At 42.6% G+C, this 21948-nt stretch overlaps 1 long non-coding RNA gene across 1 annotated transcript; it reads left to right on the plus strand.

Moving 5' to 3' along the window:
• The first annotated feature begins 10635 nt into the window (after positions 1–10635).
• LOC128356239 (uncharacterized) lies at positions 10636–11248 on the plus strand. The gene is made up of 3 exons (XR_008321160.1): positions 10636–10678; positions 10995–11088; positions 11180–11248. It is a non-coding gene; the product is annotated as an uncharacterized LOC128356239 (long non-coding RNA).
• Positions 11249–21948: the final 10700 nt, after the last annotated feature.

Genomic DNA, 21948 nt, shown 5'->3' on the forward strand with positions numbered 1-21948 from the left:
GATGTTTCTTTATTGCAGATTCTTGAGAGTTATGATCACGTTTCCTGAGAAACGAGAAACTATCGGGGGTAAAGTGGACACTGCAGAGGCGGGTGGTGGAGTTGATTATAAATTCTCCACAGTAGCTCCTTACAAAATCGACCCACCGACTCTTGATGCCTTCATCAGTTGGAAACTTAAATAAACTAATGGAGCCACTAGACCTGGACACTGTGGCATCCAGTGAAGATGCACACACGAGGAGGAGTCATGACTAGTTAGCTAGCTGAAAATGACCTTAATTGATGCTATTCAAAATGCGAGAGCGAGCGGAAAACGACTGAAGCTAATGCGCTGAATGTATTTATACTGCAACAGCAGCAGGGGCGGGTTTATGCTAATCTTTGCCGCTTTACGTAACCCAGCAATGATTTTCAGACCCGCCCACTAAATCCTGAACACAGAAATGGTGAAACACAGTTTGTGAAGCCTAGCTCCACAATTCAAATCTAAATGGTTGAAATGTTTTTTACACCTTTTTTAGAAATACATTTATGACCTATTTAATGTGTTTAGAAGAAAATGTCTGAATTCACTTTACACTGTCTTTAATTGATTGATTGATTATGTTTCAGTGTTCATTTGAGTACCACATTACATAAACATAAAGTACATAAAGGTCATGAAGCGTAGATTATGGCTGGATCAGTATATATATATATCTGCGCACTTCTCACACACATACTGGAGGATAAACTACCGACCTGGCAACCCGCTACGTGTCATTTAGCGCCGCCTCGACCTGCGCGCTGCAGACAGAGCGGCTTCAGACTGTACCACTCTCTTCTCTCCCTCTTTCTAGACCTTTCCATCATCCACGACTACACTCACAGAGACAAACAGCTCATCCGTGCACCGGTAAGTATGATTCCACTTTAAAAAGCATTAGTATAGAATCCACTTTAAGACTATTGCACTTTTTTTATTTTAAAGTCTTTATTTATAGCGACTGCAAATCAACAGCTGTCAACAATTGAGTCACATTTACATTTACTGTACAGTCCAGACTATCGAGTTACAAGGTCAGCGCGTCTGTGTCTCAGGTTAAGATAAGTGTTGTAATAATACTCAGATGTGCTGAAAGTCAAACTAATCTCATAAAGACTTTTAAATATGATGACCTTGTTGCAGGCCTGGACTGGACTGGGACAATAATTTGGCTCTGGACTTTTTTTGGTGCAGACCGGCCCACTACAATCCGCGCGCAGATTACTGTCCAAGTCCAACTCTCCCTAAGCCTTTAATAACAGTAGTGGGCTATACTGAACAAATATCCCTTATAGTCTGGAGCCTTGAATAAAATAAATGATGATTACACTTACTCTTAAGAAGGATAGAAAGGATTTAAGAAAGAGTGTTTATTTATCACCGACTCATAATAATACAATACAAAGTCCAACTATGTCCAAGAGTATTGGATAGATAGTTTAACCTTCATGTCGTCCTCCCGGGTCAAATTGACCCGTCTGTTTTGACTGACCTTCCTTCCTTCCTTCCTTCCTTCCATCTGTGCTTCCTCTCTCCTTCTCTCTTTCTTCTCCCTTTCTTCCTTCCTTCTGTCCTTCCTCCCCCCTACCTTCCTCTCTTTCTTGTTCTCTCCTTCTTTCCTTCCTTCCTCCCTTCTACCTTCTTTCCTCCATCCTTCCTTCCTTCCTTTTTTTCCCTTTCCTCCCTTCCTTCCTCCCTTCCAACCCCTTTTCTTCCTTCTGTCGTTCGTTCCTTTCTCTCTCCTTCCTTCCTTCCTTCCTTCCTTCCTCCCTCCCTGCCTTCTTTCCTTTCCTCCCTTCCTTCCTTCCTTGACTCGAACACAACAGGAGGGTTAATAATGGATAGTGTTTGTAAGAGACAGTTGGATTTCAGTATTAAATGTGTCATTAATATTGAAAAATATATAATATATGAATCACAGCTGCAGGATTTGTAGGCTATAGTTATCCACCCATAAGAAACCAACTAAGGACATTTTTAAACCATCTTATTATGTGCAATTAAATTTTAAAAAATGTATAGTATAGGTTATTTGTGTATGTGTATGTGTGTGTGTGCCTCCTCTCCCAGTCCAGCCCAGTGCTCCATACTGGTTCTGGCTGGTCCTAACTTACAGGCTGAGGAGGCAGAGCAGAGCAGTGGCGATACCCATTCCACCTTTAGCTGCACCGTGGCTCTGTGGTGGAAGAAATCCCTGCTACAGGTTAAACCCAGCAGTTAGGCATGTGGTGGTCCGTATAGCTATATGTGGTATTGGACCAGTGGATAATTTAAGGTTAAAGCAGCCAGTATGTATAGTATCCTGTCATTATTGTGCATTCAAAGCTGTTATTTTATAGTTTTGAAACCAGCAGACTGGAGCTAAATGGGTGTGGGTGGGTGGGGTGTATTTGTTCCAAGTGAGAGACATCATCGAGCTCTCGGTTGAAAGACTCTCCTTTGAATGTTTTATTTTAGATGAGTTTCATATTTAACCCTCCTGTTGTCCTGGAAGGAAGGAAGGGAGGAAAGAGAGAAGGAAGGGAGGAGAGAAGGAGGAAGGAAGGAAGGAAAGGAGTAAGGACGAAAAGAGGAAGGAATTAAGGAGAGAAGGAAGGAAGGAAGGAAGGACAAAAAGAGGAAGGAATTAAGGAGAGAAGGAAGGAAGGAAGGAAGGAAGGAAAGGAGTAAGGACGAAAAGAGGAAGGAATTAAGGAGAGAAGGAAGGAAGGAAGGCAGGAATGAAGGAAGGAAGGAAGGACGAAAAGAGGAAGGAATTAAGGAGAGAAGGAAGGAAGGAAGGAAGGGAGTAAGGACGAAAAGAGGAAGGAATTAAGGAGAGAAGGAAGGAAGGAAGGAAGGGAGTAAGGACGAAAAGAGGAAGGAATTAAGGAGAGAAGGAAGGAAGGGAGGAGAGAAGAAAGGGAGGAAGGAAGGAAGGGAGGAGAGAAGAAAGGGAGGGAGGAAGGAAGGAAGGGAGTAAGGACGAAAAGAGGAAGGAATTAAGGAGAGAAGGAAGGAAGTAAGGACGAAAAGACGAAGGAATTAAGGAGAGGAGGAAGGAAGGAAGGGAGTAAGGACGAAAAGAGGAAGGAATTAAGGAGAGAAGGAAGGGAGGAAGGAAGGAAGGAAAGGAGTAAGGACGAAAAGAGGAAGGAATTAAGGAGAGAAGGAAGGGAGGAAGGAAGGAAGGCAGGAGAGAAGAAAGGGAGGAAGGAAGGAAGGGAGGAGAGAAGAAAGGGAGGAAGGAAGGAATTGGAAGGAAAGGAGTAAGGACGAAAAGAGGAAGGAATTAAGGAGAGAAGGAAGGAAGGAAGGAAGGACGAAAAGAGGAAGGAATTAAGGAGAGAAGGAAGGAAGGATGAAAAGAGGAAGGAAGGGAATAAGGACGAAAAGAGGAAGGAATTAAGGAGAGAAGGAAGGAAGGAAGGAAGAAAAGGAGTAAGGACGAAAAGAGGAAGGAATTAAGGAGAGAAGGAAGGAAGGCAGGAAGAAAGGAAGGAAGGAAGGACGAAAAGAGGAAGGAATTAAGGAGAGAAGGAAGGAAGGGAGTAAGGACGAAAAGAGGAAGGAATTAAGGAGAGAAGGAAGGAAGGAAGGGAGTAAGGACAAAAAGAGGAAGGAATTAAGGAGAGAAGGAAGGGAGGAGAGAAGAAAGGGAGGGAGGAAGGAAGGAAGGGAGTAAGGACGAAAAGAGGAAGGAATTAAGGAGAGAAGGAAGGAAGGAAGGAAGGAAGGGAGTAAGGACGAAAAGAGGAAGGAATTAAGGAGAGAAGGAAGGGAAGGAAGGAAGGAAGGGAGGAGAGAAGAAAGGGAGGAAGGAAGGAAGGAAAGGAGTAAGGACGAAAAGAGGAAGGAATTAAGGAGAGAAGGAAGGAAGGAAGGAAGGACGAAAAGAGGAAGGAATTAAGGAGAGAAGGAAGGAAGGAAGGAAGGAAGGGAGTAAGGACGAAAAGAGGAAGGAATTAAGGAGAGAAGGAAGGAAGGGAGGAAGGAAGGAAGAGAGGAGAGAAGAAAGGGAGGAAGGAAGGAAGGGAGGAGAGAAGAAAGGGAGGAAGGAAGGAAGGAAAGGAGTAAGGACGAAAAGAGGAAGGAAGGAAGGAAAGGAGTAAGGACGAAAAGAGGAAGGAATTAAGGAGAGAAGGAAGGAAGGAAGGTCAATTTGACCCAGGAGGACGACACAAGGGTTAAACAACACTATTACTAACATGCAGGTCATGTTTAGTTAAAAATGTGATCTTAAAAATGCTGAAAACTGTTTATATGTGTTTCAAAGTCCTCATTGTGATCTAAAAAGAAAGGGAGGAAGGAAGGAAGGGAGGAGAGAAGGAAGGAAGGAAAGGAGTAAGGACGAAAAGAGGAAGGAATTAAGGAGAGAAGGAAGGAAGCAAGGAAGGGAGTAAGGACGAAAAGAGGAAGGAATTAAGGAGAGAAGGAAGGAAAGGAAGGAAGGAAGGAAGAGATGATGATCTAAAAATGTCCACATCACCAGTCCATGAAGTCCAAGTAATGAGTTGTGCAGGTGTTTGGTCATAAATCAAAGTATTGGAGAAGTGAACATTTGACCTGAAGGTGGTGCTATAGAGCCATCCAGATATCCAGAGAGGGAGGGATAGAGAGGGAAAGAGAGAGAGGGAGAGAGAGAAAGAGATTAAGAGAGAGAGGGAGGGATAGAGAGAGAGAGAGAGAGAGAAAGAAAGAAAGAAAGAAAGGTGGTGCTATAGAGCCATCCAGATATCCAGAGATCATAAAAAGTCATTACTATCTGTCCTTAGTGGTAAATAAGACGTGTCCAAATCTAATGATCATCTACTTCAGGGGTGTCAAACATGCGGCCCGCGGGCCAGGTACGGCCCACCAAGGGTTGCAATCCGGCCCACTTGCCATCCAGTGCTCTTTTCCTTCCTTCCATCTGTCCTTCCTGCCTTCCTTTTTTCCTTCTGTCCTTCCTTCCACCTGCCCCTCCTTCCTTTCTTCCTTCTGTCCTTCCTTCCATTTGTCCCTCCTTCCTTTCTTCCTTCTGTCCTTCCTTCCATCTGCCCTTCCTTCCTTTCTTCCTTCTCCCTCCCCCCTCCTTCCTTCCCTCCCTCCTTCCTTCTTTCCTCACTCCCTCGCTCCTACCTTCCTTCCTCTCTTCCACCCTCCTTTCCTTCCTTCTGTCCTTCACTATCTCTCTTTCCTACCTTTCTTCCTTTTGCCTGTCTTTCCTTCCTTCCCTTCTTATGTCCTTATTTCCTTCCTTCCTTCCTTCCTTCCTTCCTTCCTTCCCTCCATCTTTTTAATGATCCGGCCCACATGAGATCAAATTGGTCTGTATGTGGCCCTTGAATGAAAATGAGTTTGACACCTCTGCTCTACTCAATGGTTAAGATATTATTTCAGATGTTAACTTTATTTTTTTGGAGATAGAAGTTTTAAGGGAATCAGGAAGTCATGCTTTTATTTATTAATAATAGATGTTGAGATTTTATTCAGTTTGGACCAAAGAGGTGAATCGACTGACATGCAGCATGAAAAAAAAGATAAGAGTGAACAGAAAGAGAGAGAGAGATAGAGAGAGAGAGAGAGAGAGAGAGAGAGAGAGAGAGAGAGAGAGAGAGAGAGAGAGAGATAAAGAGAGAGAGGGAGGGATAGAGAGAGAGAGAGAGAGAGAGAGAGAGAGAGATAAAGAGAGAGAGGGAGGGATAGAGAGAGAGAGAGAAAGAAAGAGAGAAAAAAAGAGAGAGAGATAGGGAGGGATAGAGAGGGAAAGAGAGAGAGAAAGAAAGAAAGAGAGAGAGAAAGAGAGAGAGACGTTCACTATTAATCATTGACTAACACACAGAGGGTGGTGGCTGATAGCAGGTAGACGATGTCGTAATACTGCAACTGTAAAATAAACAATAATGATCCCTTATTCCCTGTTTTCTTTTGTCTGTCATCACATCCTGCAGGATCCTGTGTGTGTGTGTGTGTGTGTGTGTGTGTGTGTGTGTGTGTGTGTGTGTGTGTGTGTGTGTGTGTGTGTGTGTGTGCTAGACCGGCCACTAGATGGCGACCAACAGCAGGAAGATAGATGATGTCATCGCTTCAACTGAGTGAATCAAGATCAAGTTTCAGTCACTTCAGGTAGAATGGAGTTAATGAAATATCACTTGGTCTATTAAAGGGTGTCAAATGCCTGATTTCATGATTGGAGGAATAAAATTAAATAACAGGAAGTGGACGAACAAACATATAAAAGGAAGGTTTTCCAGAGCTTCAATAAGATTTCACCTAGAGGAAAACATTTTTGGGTCTCACAATAAACTGTATTGTAATATAATAATTTCCATATTTGCTGATATAGATGTGAAATGCACCTTCTATAGTACTGACCTGTTTTATCCCTGCCCATCCTCATCTATGGTTTGGAGTGATAAGGAGAATGTTGTTGGACTTTCTATCTACAGTATAACCATTATACCCTAAATATATAATCACACAATTTGAATCTGATAATAAATCTTTAACCCTCCTGTTGTGTTTGAGTCAAGGAAGGGAGGAAGAAGGAAGGAAAGGAGGGAGGAAGGAAGGAAGGAAAGGAGGAAAGAAGAGAAGGAAGGAAAGGAGGGAGGAAGGAAAGAAGAGAAGGAAAGAAGGGAGGAAGGAAGGAAGGAAAGGAGGGAAGAAGGGATGGAAGGAAAGGAGGAAAGAAGGAGGGAAGGAAGGAAAGGAAGGAAGGAAGGAGGGAAGGAAAGGAGGGAAGGAAAGGAGGGAAGGAAGAGTCAAAACAGATGGGTCAATTTGACCCGGGAGCACAACAGGAGGGTTAAGTTATATAACAAACTTCATGCTTGTAATTGGTAAATTTCACATATACAGAAAGCAAAGTTCTCTAAATCACTTCCAAACTTTATCATGTTTCTTGTAGATTTTAATTTATATATATTCATACTTTAACTCAAAAAAAGTAAATGCACATTATTATATTATGAAGGAGTATTTTCTGTAAGCCCTAGTTACTCTACCTTTGTTTTATGTATGTTGCGCAATCATGTACTTTTTTCTGTCTTGCTGTTTGTTCAATTTCCAATAAAACTTCACACTCCTTTATTTTTCCTCTACTTATTCCACATTTTAAAAGTTTTTGGCGCCTGTTTAACGACTTCATAGACCATTAAAATACTATTTAATATTAATCTTTAAACATCAAAATGTATGACAGCAGTCTATGTGAGGAATTATATAACTGAGTCAGAAACTTTGTCACTTTGAAATTCAACTGCTGGCATCTCTCTTATCCTGGAAACCCGATCCGAACCTTGAAGTCTCAACGTTGTACTTTGTGTTGTGACATCTTTTTTACTTTTGGAGCAGTTTAAAGCTAAAGTGAGGACTTTTACAGCAGTTTTCAGATCTCACCAGAGTGTAACAAGGCAACTTTTTTTTTTTAATTAAGAATTAATTCTTCAAAAGTCTTTTCACATTTTAGTTCATGTCTTTTTTTGTTATAGATGAAACCCCAGCAGTATGACATTATTGTGGGGATCATAAATGAGCATCATCACTGGAAACTGGCGGTAAAAAATGATTATTATCATATAAATCTGCAATTCTACATATACAACTATAAACTTTAAATGTCATCCATATGTTTCCCAGTTACAAGTATAGGAGTTATACAGAGTGCACCTCCTAAAGATGATAAAAAACTGATAAGGAAATGGTGTACCTTGAATTTTTAATTACTGGGATGCTGATGTGGGTTCATTGTAACAGGTGAAGGTTAATTATTGGAACAATATGTTGCATGTATACCTGTAGGGAATAAAGAAGACCAAATCAAATGTGAATTATTTGTCTTTATTTGACTGTTGTGATGGCTTCATCTGAAAAGTAATTCCTACAAATTAGATCTCTAACCTCACTTCCATCCTGGACATCTGCAGGGTTGATATGATGGTTATCCTCAGGGTCATTAAGGAGCATGAAATGAAAAGAAAACAACATGAAGCACAAACAGGAAACTGAGTAATAATGCCAAATTAAAAGCCTCATTTGCCTGAAAACTTAGCGCCAAAATAATGTTATTATTATTTTTATTTATTATTATTATTATTATTATTATTATTATTATTATTATCAATATTATTAATATTATTATTACATATAACCATATTTTTTTGTTTGGCCATATCTATCTATCTATCTATCTATCTATCTATCTATCTATCTATCTATCTGTTTATTTTGGTATAAGTCATATGTCAAGTCGAAGAAGAACCAACCGTGTATCAAAATGCAGAGTGCGTAATGATATATGGTTCAACTCTTTTACGCACCGGGCGCACGCCGGTTACGCTTGGAGTTTGTTTATGGACAGCCAAACCTAATAGCTTAGTGTCATACACCGTTGGAAACCTCAGACTATTGGCTAAAAGGTTATCAACTTCATTTCACAGAATATTTCCATTGGCTGGAACAGCAGTCAATCAAAGCCATGTCGTCATTGTTGTCGGTCACATGTCCTCATTGGCTTTGGAGACATGTACTGCCTAATCCTAAACACCGATTGGCTTGTGTGTGGTGTCGTCAGAAGCAGGAGAGGCTCACGGTCGTAAACATCTAGTCACGTGTACTCTGAGATGGACGCGCAGGTCAGGAAATGACGTAAACGGACCGTGTACGGTTTGTTATTTGTGTTATTACGTTACGTGTTGGACTAAATACATGTTGACATATTGAGGAAAATATTCCGGTTTTATGGAAACGGATTTCATATTTCACAAGAATGGACACTTGGCGAGCTGTACAGAAAGTCCTGAGTCATAAGATGATCGTTGTGGATAAAGGGAAGACTTTGAAGGTATGTAGCATTATAGCTGTTTTTACTTTAGCTTAGTAGCTAGCCGAGCTAATCGCTAATACTATTACGGCTGTGAGCAACCATATAAGTCGTGAGTGGTCTTGAATGAATCAGGACAATCTAAGCTTTCCAACGATGTACGGCATGAATATATATGTTTAAGGGTTGGTGTTTAAAACATTCAGAAGAACTTGTGGCTACCTCCTAACTTCCGGTTCGTCCCGTAGACGGAACGGCATGCGTTCAGTGGTTAAGATAAATAATTGAGTGTAATGAAAAGTGATACCATTCTAACAGATATTCAACTGGGATTGAGAGCACATCCAATTGAGCTCCTAAAATCCTTCCAACGTAAATCATTGAGAATTAACTCTGGCACAATATCTATCAGATTGCAAAGAAACGGACATACCACATCTGGCAGCTTGCTTCAGGTGAGAGGAGACCGGTAGAAAAACCTGCCAGTGGGGACGTTATGTTCACAGAGTCAGTTACCATGGTGACTGTAACTGACTCAGAGTTTCACTTATCTCTCTTTCTGGAACGGATAATAGAGTTTACCACATCTCAGAGTTAAACTTACTGAGTTTTCACATAACCCACTATCTGGAATACCCCCCCCAAACTGAACACAGTTGGAGAAACACTGTAAACTGAGTGCTGCAGTAGTGACTTGTGATGTTGTGCTGTTATCATCTGGGAGTTGGTAGTGGTCTCTAATCTGTGACTCTCCCCTGCAGGTGAGTAATCTCAGTAACTCAGCACACATGAGCCTAGTGGTGGACTCCTAACACACAGCTGTAGACTCTTATCTCTTTGCAAGGCTGCTGCAGAGGCTTTGGCATGATACTGGGTTGCATCTGCTGGTACTGCACGTTAATGTTAAGGCCATGATAAGCGTGTCCTACACACGCTGGTGAAAGCAAAGCGTGACACTTACACGCAGTGCCCTAGTGACCATCGTGTGTATTACATGCTTTGGCATGATACTGGGTTGGCAGAGGAGGCTCTTCTGCTCTTCTGCTCTCGTCTCTAGTTTCTATTTTTGTTTGTTTACTTGTGTTTTTTATTTTGCTTTCATGCACTTAACACACACACACACACACACACACACACACACACACACACACACACACACACACAGAAAGAAAGAAAAGAAGGGAATTCATTTTGTTTGACAGTCAGCAGCAAAGGATGACCAAGTCTCTCTCTACCTCTGTCTGTGTCTCTCTCTCCCTCTCTGTCTCTACCTCTCTATCTCTCTGTCTGTGTCTCTACCTCTCTCTCTCTGTCTCTCTCTCTCTCTGTCTCTCTCTCCCTCTCTGTCTCTACCTCTCCCTCTCTGTCTCTACCTCTCTATCTCTCTGTCTGTGTCTCTACCTCTCTCTCTCTGTCTCTCTCTCTCTCTGTCTCTACCTCTCCCTCTCTGTCTCTACCTCTCCCTCTCTGTCTCTACTTCTCTATCTCTCTGTCTGTGTCTCTACCTCTCTCTCTCTGTCTCTCTCTCTACCTCTCTCTCTCTGTCTCTCTCTCTACCTCTCTCTCTCTGTCTCTCTCTCTACCTCTCTCTCTCTGTCTCTCTCTCCCTCTGTGGCTGTGTCCCAATTTGGTCCAAATTGCGAGGCTGCATCCTCGAAGTGCGCATTTCGAGGCCGATTACGTCACAACGCCGCGCGAAGGCTGTCCCAATTCGAAGAGTCCTTCAAATGCAGCCTTGAAATGCGGCCTTCTTTTCCCTCTTTTTCGAGGATGCATCGCTACTATCCTTCGCGGCCTCCCATATCCCAAGATACTTAGCTCGGCGCTGTTCAGTGCCGCGAAACACAACAATGGGGACACCAACAGGTGAGGACTCTTCATTCAAGTGTAAGTATTGGTTTGTTTTATTTAATTATTTGTACTCATGACTACTTAGACTTTTATACTTTTAATAATCACTTATATTTTATTACTTGACTTATACTAATATATGGAGTAAGATGAACAAATATAATAGATTTTAATGAAGAGCTACGTTTGGGATTATCATTATTATATGTTACACTTCATTATTATCATTATTATGATAATCTTTAGCTATATTAGAACCCTTTTGTCTGTTGACATGGTAAAAAAAAAAAAAACATGTTTCACATTACATTTTGTTTCATTTTTGTTTTAGGGAGCAAGGAGCAAACCGAGCTCCTGATCAAGCAACGTGGGGAGAATGACCACCTGTTCACGGGGGCCAAAAACTCCGCCACGGCGGGATGGAGGTAAGGCTGATGTCCATTTTTGTACATCTTTGCATCCCTGTGTTGATGTGATCTCGTGTTTACCTTTTCTCTTGCTTCCCTCTGTGTTTAGAGCAATACTGGAAAAGATTGGGCTGGAGGGGAAGGTCCAGCCCCACCAGGCCAAAAAAAAATGGGACAATTTAAAAAGAAAATATAAAGTAGGTAGCCTACAGGTTTGCTGTTACTAAATACTTTTGCTGAAAATTGCTGACATGATTGATTTCCACTGCCTTAGGATTGTAAATATCCAGGGACAGGAGAGGGGACCAGCGGCAAGTCCACTGCTGGCACTTGGCCGTGGTTTGTCCTCATGGATGAGGTACTGGGGCAGAGGCCATCTATTGCCCCCCCTGTCCTTATTGCCTCCATCCGTGAGGACACACCAGGGCCAAGTGCCGCAGTGGGTGAGCAGGAGGGTGAGGGTGAAGAGGAAGAGGAGGAGGAGGAGGAGGAGGAGGAGGAGGAGGAGGAGAGCCAGCCAGGGACCAGCAGGGACCAGCCAGGGCCCAGGAGGAAGAGGAGGAGGGAGGATGACCTCCTTGACCTCATAAAGGAGGACATGAGGCGACAGGATGAGGCAGAGGAGAGGAGGGAGCAGGAGGCGAAAGAAAGGATGGAGAGGCTCTTCTCTCTCCTGGAGAAAGTTATTGAAAAATAATCTATATAGATGTATTTGATTTTTATTTATGAACTGTGTTTATTTATGATTTTTCTTTATTTATTATTTGATTCTGAAGAGTTTGATGTTTTATGTTGTTATGAAATAAAAAATATTGTTCATTGTTACACGTCTATTCCATTTAGTATTTACAACTTCAGTACAATTTATAACAGGGTTGACAAACGGCAGAAAGTGCTGCTGTTCAGGAAGAACAAGGGATTAAATATTTTGTTTTATTATGAAGTCATGAAACATTGAACTATTTACAAACTTACATCTGAAAGAACTATTTACAGATTATTATTATTAAGTTATTTTTATTATTACAATTTCCCAATTATTTACAGTAATAGGCTGAGCAGGACTCCCTGGCAGTGCTGCTGGGCTGGATGGGATGCCACAATGAAGACCTTGTCTTCTGTGGTCAGTGGGACATCATCTGGGCTGGTATTCAGGGTGTTTGGGGGTCTGGTCTCCACTGTCCACCACATCGTCCATCAAGTGGGTTTGCAGGGCTGAATTGATGGACGGCTGCCATGTCACTAAGAATTTTTAAGAAAGAGGCAAGAATTGTAATATAATAATATAATAACAAAAATAAAGTTATTACAACAAACAAAACTATCTACAAAACTCTTTAAATAGGAATAATGGCTTTAAAATGATGTTACTTGCCAACTAAAGATAGTCGTGGTCAGGGATAACCTCCTCCAGGGCAGACACCTCCGCAGACAGCTGGTCCCGCCACAGAGCACCACTGACGGCCTCCAGGCCGCTCTCCCCCTCATCCTCCTCCATGGCGTCCTGCAGCTCATCCTCTGGGGGCATGATGTCACCCACCCCCAGGCAAATGTTGTGCAGGACGGCACATGCTGTTATGACCTGCAATGTAAAAAACGTATTCATTAATTGTTATTCACTTCAGTAGCCTACTCAAAGGTAAAGTAGAATCCTGTTGTGTGATGACGTACCTGAGGCGCAAAGGTGTGATGCACCTCCAGCGCTTTAAAGAAGATGGCCCGGAACCTGGTCTTCATCATTCCAAAGGCACGCTCAATGATAGAGCGTGCCCTGGAATGATGGGCATTAAAGCGCTGGGGTCCCACACCTTGCAGTGGTCGCTTGTAGGGAGTGATGAGGGGGAGTGGATGCTGGAGGCACGGGTACCCGCTGTCTGCGAGGATGAAGTGCCCTGGAGGAGGGTAAACCGCCTGTGTGTACAGTGGGCTGTGCCGGAGTACTCTGGAGTCGTGCACCGACCCCGGCCAGCCCACGTACACGTCCACAAAGCGGCCCTGATGGTCACAAACTGCCTGAAGGATAATTGATGCAAACATTTTCCTGTTCAGGTAGCAGTGACCATCAGGGCCGCTTGGTGGCTTGATCCTGACATGGCAGCCGTCGATCGCTCCAGCAGCCTTTAAAAAGGCTCGGTGTCCTGCCAGCCCTGCAAACCCACGAGTTACTGCCGCCAGGTCTTCAGCAGTCTTTGGGAGGTGGATGACCTTGTGGCGAATGGCCACCACCTCCCCAGTAACTCGGTGGACGATGCGGTGGACAGTGGAACGAGGCATCCCAAACACCCGTGAGACCACCCTGTATGATGCCCCACTCGCCAGCCAGAAAAGGAACACCAAGGTCTCTATTGTGGCACCCCATCCATGTCTCCGATCCTGGTGGAGAAGGTTCAGCAGCACTGCCAGGGACTCTCTGCTCAGCCTAAAGTCCTGCCTGGTGTCTCCATTATTAAGGAGTCTGTCCAGGACAGGCACGGCCAGGTTGATCCTGCAGTAGGGATGTCTGGTCTGGATTGAGAAAGGAGGGGAAGAACAGGAGAAGAAAAAATGTTAATTAAACAATAGCTACATAATTCTGGTTAATAAGATAATTCCAGTAAAGTCATTCCAAGATAATTCTAGTTCAATTCAGAGCTTTGATAGATAACGCTTAACCTGTATATCGATCCACTTATCAGTCTATCTAGGCTTCGCAATCTAGTTTTGATTCATGCCAAAATAATATTAAATTATGGTCAGGGTTCTTTAACTATTCATGAATTGTTCAGGTTATATGGCATTATGTGCCTATCTACAGTTTATATGTCTAGCATTAAGGTATTGCATTGGTATGTTAATTACCCTAACTGTTAACCAGCTAACGATAACATCATGATAACATTACTGTGGGTTCAAATAACAGGTTTACCTCTCGGCCCCCTCTTAGCTGCATAATATATAATAAAATGCGGCGGAGATGGAGCCGGCGGCGGCGGAGACGGAGCTGGCGGAGCTTCTCCTCTTCCTCCATTAAAAAGTTGGTCAACAACAAAATGAGACATTTTTTAATGTCCGTCATCTTCTTCTTTCTTTCTTACTTTCTTGTCAGTTTTCTTCTTTCTCTTGTGTGTTTTCCTTCTTTCTTCTCCTTTCCTTTATTCTTCTCCTTTCTTCTCTCTTGTTATTTTGTCAGCTTTTTCACCATGTGTCGGTCGAGACGTCTTTCTCGTCTTATGGGAGGGAACAGCTGGTGACGCAACCAGGAAATGCCTCGAAGGCTAGACCGCCTCATTTCACAACTGTTGATGCGTCCTTCGGAGGTTCCTCAAGGCCGCGTCCTTCGAAGGCTGCAAAGGCCGCGTCCTTCGAGGATGCAGCCTCGCAGTTGGGTCCAAATTGAGACACAGCCTGTGTCTCTACCTCTCTCTCTCTCCCTACGCTATGTCCTAACAGGAAAAAAATACAAAAATAATGTCTGCAAAGATTTTTTTTTTCATCTTATTAATACATTATGCAAGCATTCAAAAACAAACATTAACCCTTTTACACCAAAATGTGCCCAAATGCAGGTTATTGAGGTTTCTGATTGGAAATAAGTGTTATACAGTTATTCCATGTTCTTCTGTATATATTCTAATTTAATTGTATAAGCATGCATTCAAATTCAGTTAAGTAGGCATTTATATAATCTCACATGTGGTAGTGATTATTAAGCTACTGTTAGGCTCTTATATTTGTGAAGACTGCTGTTCACATTGCTGTCAGAAGTCTGATGAATAAACTACATATGTCTGCAGTTTTTGAGAAATGGTTGAAGTTGCAACGGTGGTTTCACTGAAGTGTTTCTCTTCTTTCACGATGGCATGCCCTTTTCTGAACGACGTACTTGATGATGAGGCACTCTTAGTGAGAAGGGGCTTTCTGACATGAGAGACTGTTTCGGGACACACAACTTAAGTTTCCTTAGAACTCATTAAATATAACCCAAGTTGTCCAAAACTAGAAAACACATTTGATTCAGGTGTCTGACTATAATATAGGAAAAATAAACCAACCTATAAATAACAAAAAAATGATGCTTTCTTATTAATAAGCCTTGAATCTGTGTTCCTCCTTTAGGAAGGCCAATGAAGATGAAAGCAGGGCTGCAGGAAAAGGTCTTTATGTACAACAAAAACCAAAAACGCAGCGCTGACTAGACTGAGAAACTTGAGCTCAAACCAAGACTTAAATACAGACAGAACTAACAAGTTGATAGAGAACAGGTGATGAGACAAGGGCAGGCTGGGAGATGATTGGCTGGGAGGACACTAGAGACGGGGCAGAGCTAACGAGACTGATACAGGACAGGTGTGGAGAGAAAAATGGGTTCAGGGAGAGTGCAGGAACATTTAAATCCCACCTGTACATTCAGCCAAATACACTTGGATCATCCTCCAAGCCTTCATGTAGAAGTCTATACCATAGACCTGGCTCTGTTGCTTTTGGATTACCTCAATACCAAATATGCATTAAAATGGTAAATGGTAAATGGACTGTACTTATATAGCGCCTTTCTAGTCTTTATGACCACTCAAAGCGCTTTACATGACAAGTCATTCACCCATTCACACACATTCATACACTGATGGCAGGAGCTACCACGCAGGGTGCCAACCTGCTCATCAGGAGGAATTTAACCATACATTCACATTCATACACCGTCGGCGCAGCAACAGGAGCAATTTGGGGTTAAGTGTCTTGCCCAAGGACACATCGACATGTGGACTGGAGGAAGGTATCATATTACTGAACACATAATATGAAATAATAAAGCCAAACAAGAAATATGGATAAGATTACTTTTACTAAAGTGTATTTCTACATGACAACAGAACAGTGTAACCTTGGAAATGGGCAAACCGAACGCTTTGCATCAAAGAATCTGCTTTGCCTTCTTCTAAAGAAAAACTTTCTTTGCTTTCTTTTCATGAAGCACATTCAGGCAGTCGCACAACAACACATGACGCACATTACAGAGACCATTCTCATCCAACGCCTCTGATGAAACGACGCTTGGCTCACTGTCTGTGTGAAGCTGTCACACAGGCATACTGTATTTCACAGTGGGGGGAAGACCCCCTGCTGGGTTTTCGTGCCCACTCTACCAGAGCTTTGTCCTCTTCTCAAAGGAATAGCAGCGGCAGACGTGCAGCGGCATCATGGGCTTCACCACATTCTTTTAATTCGGGTCTGTCTGCGTGAGTTTTCTCTTGATTTGAAGGCGTTTGGCAACCAGTGACACAGTCAGCTCTGGACACGTTACGCACACATGATCATTAGTGGAGAGCCATTATGTGCACTACAAGCTGTCATATACTCAAACTCTTTATTTAACTTATTTATATGAGTCTCTAGGACTAACATAGTAATTCACTGCAATGCAACTGCAATGACTAGATTCATTTATTTGTTCATTTTGCAGACTGTTACTGCACACTGCCATTTCATAAATATACTGCATTATATGACAAGAGGCAATGTGAGACATGCTCAGGGAGTGTATAGATAGATAGTCTTTATTGTCCCATGGGGAAATTCGTTTTCACAATCTGTCAGAAACCCACCGGACACGAACAATATACCTACACACACCCGCTGTACAAACACCACCAGACATTGAGAACATATAAGTACACACACACTTCACAAACACCACCAGACATTGAACAACCAACACATATATCACACTGAGGAGGGCTGGGTCCATATGGGGTTATTGGGGGAGGTTATTGAGTGCTGAGATGGCAGACGGCACCAAGCTCTTGTTGAAGCGTGCCCGTTGGCGGCAGCAGTGTGAAGTGAGGGTAGAGAGGGTGATCCGGGTCGTTAGTTATTACCTGTGCGGGGCGTGTGACTGCTCTGTGGTTGAGCTCGGTGAGGTTGGGTGTGGGATGGTTTATTATCTTGGATGCGGTATGTGTGTTATTTTTGTCAGTTTGTTTGTTTCGTGTATCGTAACTTCTGTTCCACACTTCCTGAAAGTCTTTTTTACATGCTCCTATACTTCCAAAAACCACAACAAATGTTAATGATTAAATCAGAATTAGTTATTTATTAGTCTTTTTTTTTAGGTACTGTGTGGTACACTGTAGCTCCTTTTAGGCCCTGGCAGTTCTACCAGTTTCCTACTTCTGCAGGACCCCATCACCTTAGCAACCCCTCACATCATGCAGGGCAGGAAATGCTTATTCCAGCTTAGTTTTTACATCTCTCGCTGCTCCATTAGGAAAGGAGGAAATATCAGCATTTACCCGCTAAGTCATCTTCTTTGAAGTTACAACATTTCTTGTGCTGTTGAAATCTTGTCTGTAGACATTAGTGCACAGCAGGACGGGGTGGGGAAGATGCACCCATTTGGCCACTGAAATCCTTCTGTCTCTTAATCTGGAGTATAGGTTTAAGATTAGTAAGGGTACTGGAAACAAATGGAATTAGTAGAACATAATGTAGATTTGACAGTGGGGGGGCTGTAGGTGTGGGAGTGGGTTGACATATTGTGAATGGGAGGAGGTTTTGGCGAGGGGTGATGAGGAGTAGGAGTGTCTTTGGTCAGGCAATAGATAGGAAGGAGGGAAGGAAGGAAGGAAAGAAGGACAAATGGAAGGAAGGAAGGAAGGAACAAAGAAAGGATAAAAGGAAGGTAAGAAGGACAGATGGAGGGAAGGAAAAGAACACAGGAAGGAAAGTGGGCCGGATTACACTCCTCAGCGGGCCGGTTCTGGTTAGTTTGAAGGATAATGTTTCACACTTTAAGTTACAGTAATGATGATGATGATGATGATGATTACCGTATCGTGGTCCTACAGCTGTACAATATGGGGGAAAAAAGTACAATGTGATTCATGTGTTGGATATTTGGGAAACATAAACCTACATAGCATGCAGAAGTGGGTCACTTAAAATGACGCGGCCCGGCTGGCCTTCTTCTGCCTTCAACAAAATGGATGTGAGCCCACATGTAAAATAACAAATATGGCCCAAATATCCCCAAACAGATATACAGTGCTCTCTGTGATGTATAAACTGGATCTGACCCTAATGTTGCATCTGTGATAAATAGCCCCAAAATATCATAAAACAGACGTGGGCCAGATCTGGAATAGTCGACAATAGTTAATGTGGGTATAAAAGAGGTATAAATATGGTGCAGCAAATGTGGCCTAGTTGTCTTAAAATATACCTGAGCCAGTTTTTACAAAGATACGTCACAGTAAGGGCCCATTTATGCTCAACGGACATACGAAAATGTAAACGATGTTACCGTCACTGCTCTCATACTTCCATGTGTCCTTTACGTTGGCATGGATGTTAACCAATACATCCACCAGGGGGCAGCGCAGAGTCAAAAGTTTATGACAACAACAAACTCAAAAACAAACATGGCGACTGTGGAGGAGATATTGATAATGTACCTCTTGCATAAAAGACAAAAACCATATGTTTAAAGTTTCTAACTAACTCGCAAAACCTTTTCTCAAAAAGTTCCTCCATTGTTATTTCTTCTTCGTGTCTCACTAGAGCTACGTATCGAGTAGTGACAGCAACACTGCCCCCCCATGGTTTCCAGTGGTACTGCTCCGTTTGGTCCGTATCTGTAAGCTTTATGGAAACGTGCAGAAATACGGACGAAATGAGCCCAGAGTACAGACAGAAGGCTCCTTTCGTATCCGTATTTAACGTTGAGCATAAATGGGCCTTAAGCACTGGCTCATCTGGATGTGAACCTAAAGTGGGCTATAATTGATACGGCAAATATGGCTCAAATATCATACAATGAATTTGGACTATTTTTGGCAATTGTACGGCACAGTCAGCACTGGCTAATCAGGGTGTGAACTTAAATTGGCTCACATCTAAAATTGTAAATATAACCCAAATATTGTATTGTAACTTGAATTCAAATACGATGCATGGAAAACGCCAAAATCACAAATTTGATTCAAAATGGCTGACTTCCTGTTGGACTGAGAGTATGGGTCCAAGAGACTTTTTTGTGCGTCTTTACACAATACATATGTGACACAGTATTGATGCATAGTAGTCAAAGATATGTATACTGGCTAATGTGGATGTGACACATACCAATAAATAAATAATAATAATAATAATGATACATTTTATTTATGGAGCACTTTTAACAATACTCAAAGATGCTTTACAGAATCAAAGACGAATTAAAACAATGAAACAAAAAAGGAAAAAAAATTTAAAATGCAATCAATAAAAGCAATATAGAGAAAAACATCAAATATTAAAAGCAGATTTGAAAAGATGATTTGAATCTGATGAGGTCAGTACAGTCACGGAGGGATTTGGAGAGTGAGTTCAAGAGGAAGTGGAAGCGACAACTGTGAAGGCTCTGCCCCCCCCCCCCACCACCCACCCCACCCCCGAGGTCCTGTGCTTGGTCCTGAGAGGGGTGGAAAAGAGGATAAGGGTTTATTTTGGGGTTTTGTAGAGATGACAAGTCTGTTGAGGGAAATAACCCAGCCCTGGCATTTACTCATGTTTCTAAATGAATCATCATATCTTAGAGTTAAAGCTTAGTGTATGGGTTTATAAAAGTCCAGTCACAGTCCGTCCCTACCTCCAGTCCAACAACTGGTTTCCATCACCTTGTTTGATGCAGTTAAAGTTAAACCCAACTTGTACCCAATTTAACTGATTAACTGACAGTACTTCGTTGGGGGGGAGGGGGCTGCAGCTGCTTTTCCAGTGACACACATCCTGAAATTAAAAAAATAAATATCAACTAATAAACTGGCTTTTACTGGTTTATAAAAGTCCAGCCACAGTCCGTCCCTACCTCCAGTCCAACAACTGGTTTCCATCGCCTTGTTTGGTGCAGTTAGAGTTAAACCCAATTGAACTGATTAACTGACAGTACTTCAGTACTTCGTTGGGGGGGGGGGGCTGCAGCTGCTTTTCCAGTGACACACATCCTGAAATTAAAACTAAGCATCAACTAATAAACTGGCTTTTATAGCTTGATAGAGTTAAAGCTCAGTGTATGGGTTTATAAAGGTCCAGTCACAGTCCCCACCTCCAGTCAAACAACTGATTTCCACCATAGACTGTATATAAGAAATGGACGTAACATCTGTGACGTCACCCATTGGTTTGTGGACTGCTGCTCGGAAGCCAATAGTTTCTAATCTAGGCAGCGCCATCTTGAAAATTTCAGGTGCATTCTGGGAAAAAATTAACACGGATTCTACTTATATGGGCATGAGGCTGAGTCATGAACGGACGTATGGGCGGGACCAACGGCGGAGCGGGGAGGCTGCGATTGGTTGCGAGGGCTGGATCTCAAGGACATTGGTCAATCAACCTGTCAATCACAACGTAGCCACGTAGCCTGCTTTATCATCAAATATAAAATCAGAGAGGCCAAAATGTCCCAAATGAACATCATACTGCATTGAAGAAGGCTTTAAACTAGCGATTGAGACCATAAACACATTTTGAAAACGTTTACTGAGGTTAGAAATCAAGTGAGAAGTTGGTGAATTCTCCATTGACTTGTATAGAGACGGTCGCCCCCTGGTGGCCTTTTGATAGAATGCAGCTCTAAGTTACTTCCGCATTGGCTTCTTTTCAGAGGACAGGAACTCCCCGCCTGGTTTCCACCGAGGGGGGGGGGGGGGGGGGTTGCACAAATTAAGGCAGCTGCTTTTCCAGTGACACACATCCTGAAATTAAAACTAAACATCAACTAATAAACTGGCTTTTATATCTTGATAGTCAAACAGTAACCAGCTGGATCCATCATAATAAATTCATCTTCAGGATACAGCTGCCAGTATCTCTGTTGTATAGCTGTGATTTATCCAGTAATTAAAAACTATTAATATAATTACTTTTACAACTGAGACCTCAACCAAACATTTGTTTTTAAAATACTGCATCAATGCAGATTCACTCTAATGAAAACCGGTGAATGTAATCTCCTCCACAGCCACAGCAGGTCAGTGTTGAACCATGAACATGCTGACTTCCTTTCCCCATATCAGTCCTGTAGCTCCAAACACATACTGTAGAAAACCTCAAATCTGTTTCACCCTTCAACATGAAACATAAGTCTTTCCACTGTTCCACATGTTACGTGCAAAATAAAGAATATGCATTAAAAAAAAAGGTGTTTGATGTTTGAAGCAGGTCAGCTACAAACATTTGATGCAAACATGATTTTAATTGATAGCATTGAGCTTTCTCTTCATTAGATTTAACCTTCCTGTCGTCCTCCCGGGTCAAATTGACCCCATCTGATTTGACTGTTCCTTCCTTCCTTCCTTCCTTCCTTCTGTCTGTCCTTCCTCCCTCCCTCCTTCTTTGGTTCTTTCCTTCCCTCCTTCCTTCCTCCTTGCTTTCCTTCCTCTCTGCTTTCCTTTCTTCCTTTCTTCCTTCCTTCCTTCTTCCTCTCCTACCCTCCTTCCTTCCTTCTTCCTCCCTTCTTTCCTTCCTTCCTCCCTCCTTTCCTTCCTTCCTTCTTCCTTCCTTCCTTCCTCCCTCCTTTCCTTCCTTCCTTCTTCCTCCCTTCCTTTCTCCCTCCTTTCTTCCATCCATCCCTCCTTTCCTTCTTTCTTCCTCTCCTACTTCCCTTCCTTCTTTCTTCCTCTCCTACCTCCCTTCCTTCTTTCCTTTCCTCCCTCCCTTCCTTCCTTCCTTCCTCCCTCCTTTCCTTCCTTCCTCCCTCCTTTCCTTCTTTTTTCCTTCCTCCCTTCCTTCCTTCTTCCCTCCTTTCCTTCCTTCTTCCTCCCTCCCTTCCTCCCTCCTTTCCTTCCTTCTTCCTCTCCTACCTCCCTTCCTTCTTTCCTTCCCTCCCTTCCTTCCTCCCTCCTTTCCTTCCTTCTTCCTCCC

This window comes from Scomber japonicus, chromosome 3 (assembly GCF_027409825.1).
Source record: "Scomber japonicus isolate fScoJap1 chromosome 3, fScoJap1.pri, whole genome shotgun sequence".
In the NCBI taxonomy this organism is placed as follows: domain Eukaryota; kingdom Metazoa; phylum Chordata; class Actinopteri; order Scombriformes; family Scombridae; genus Scomber; species Scomber japonicus.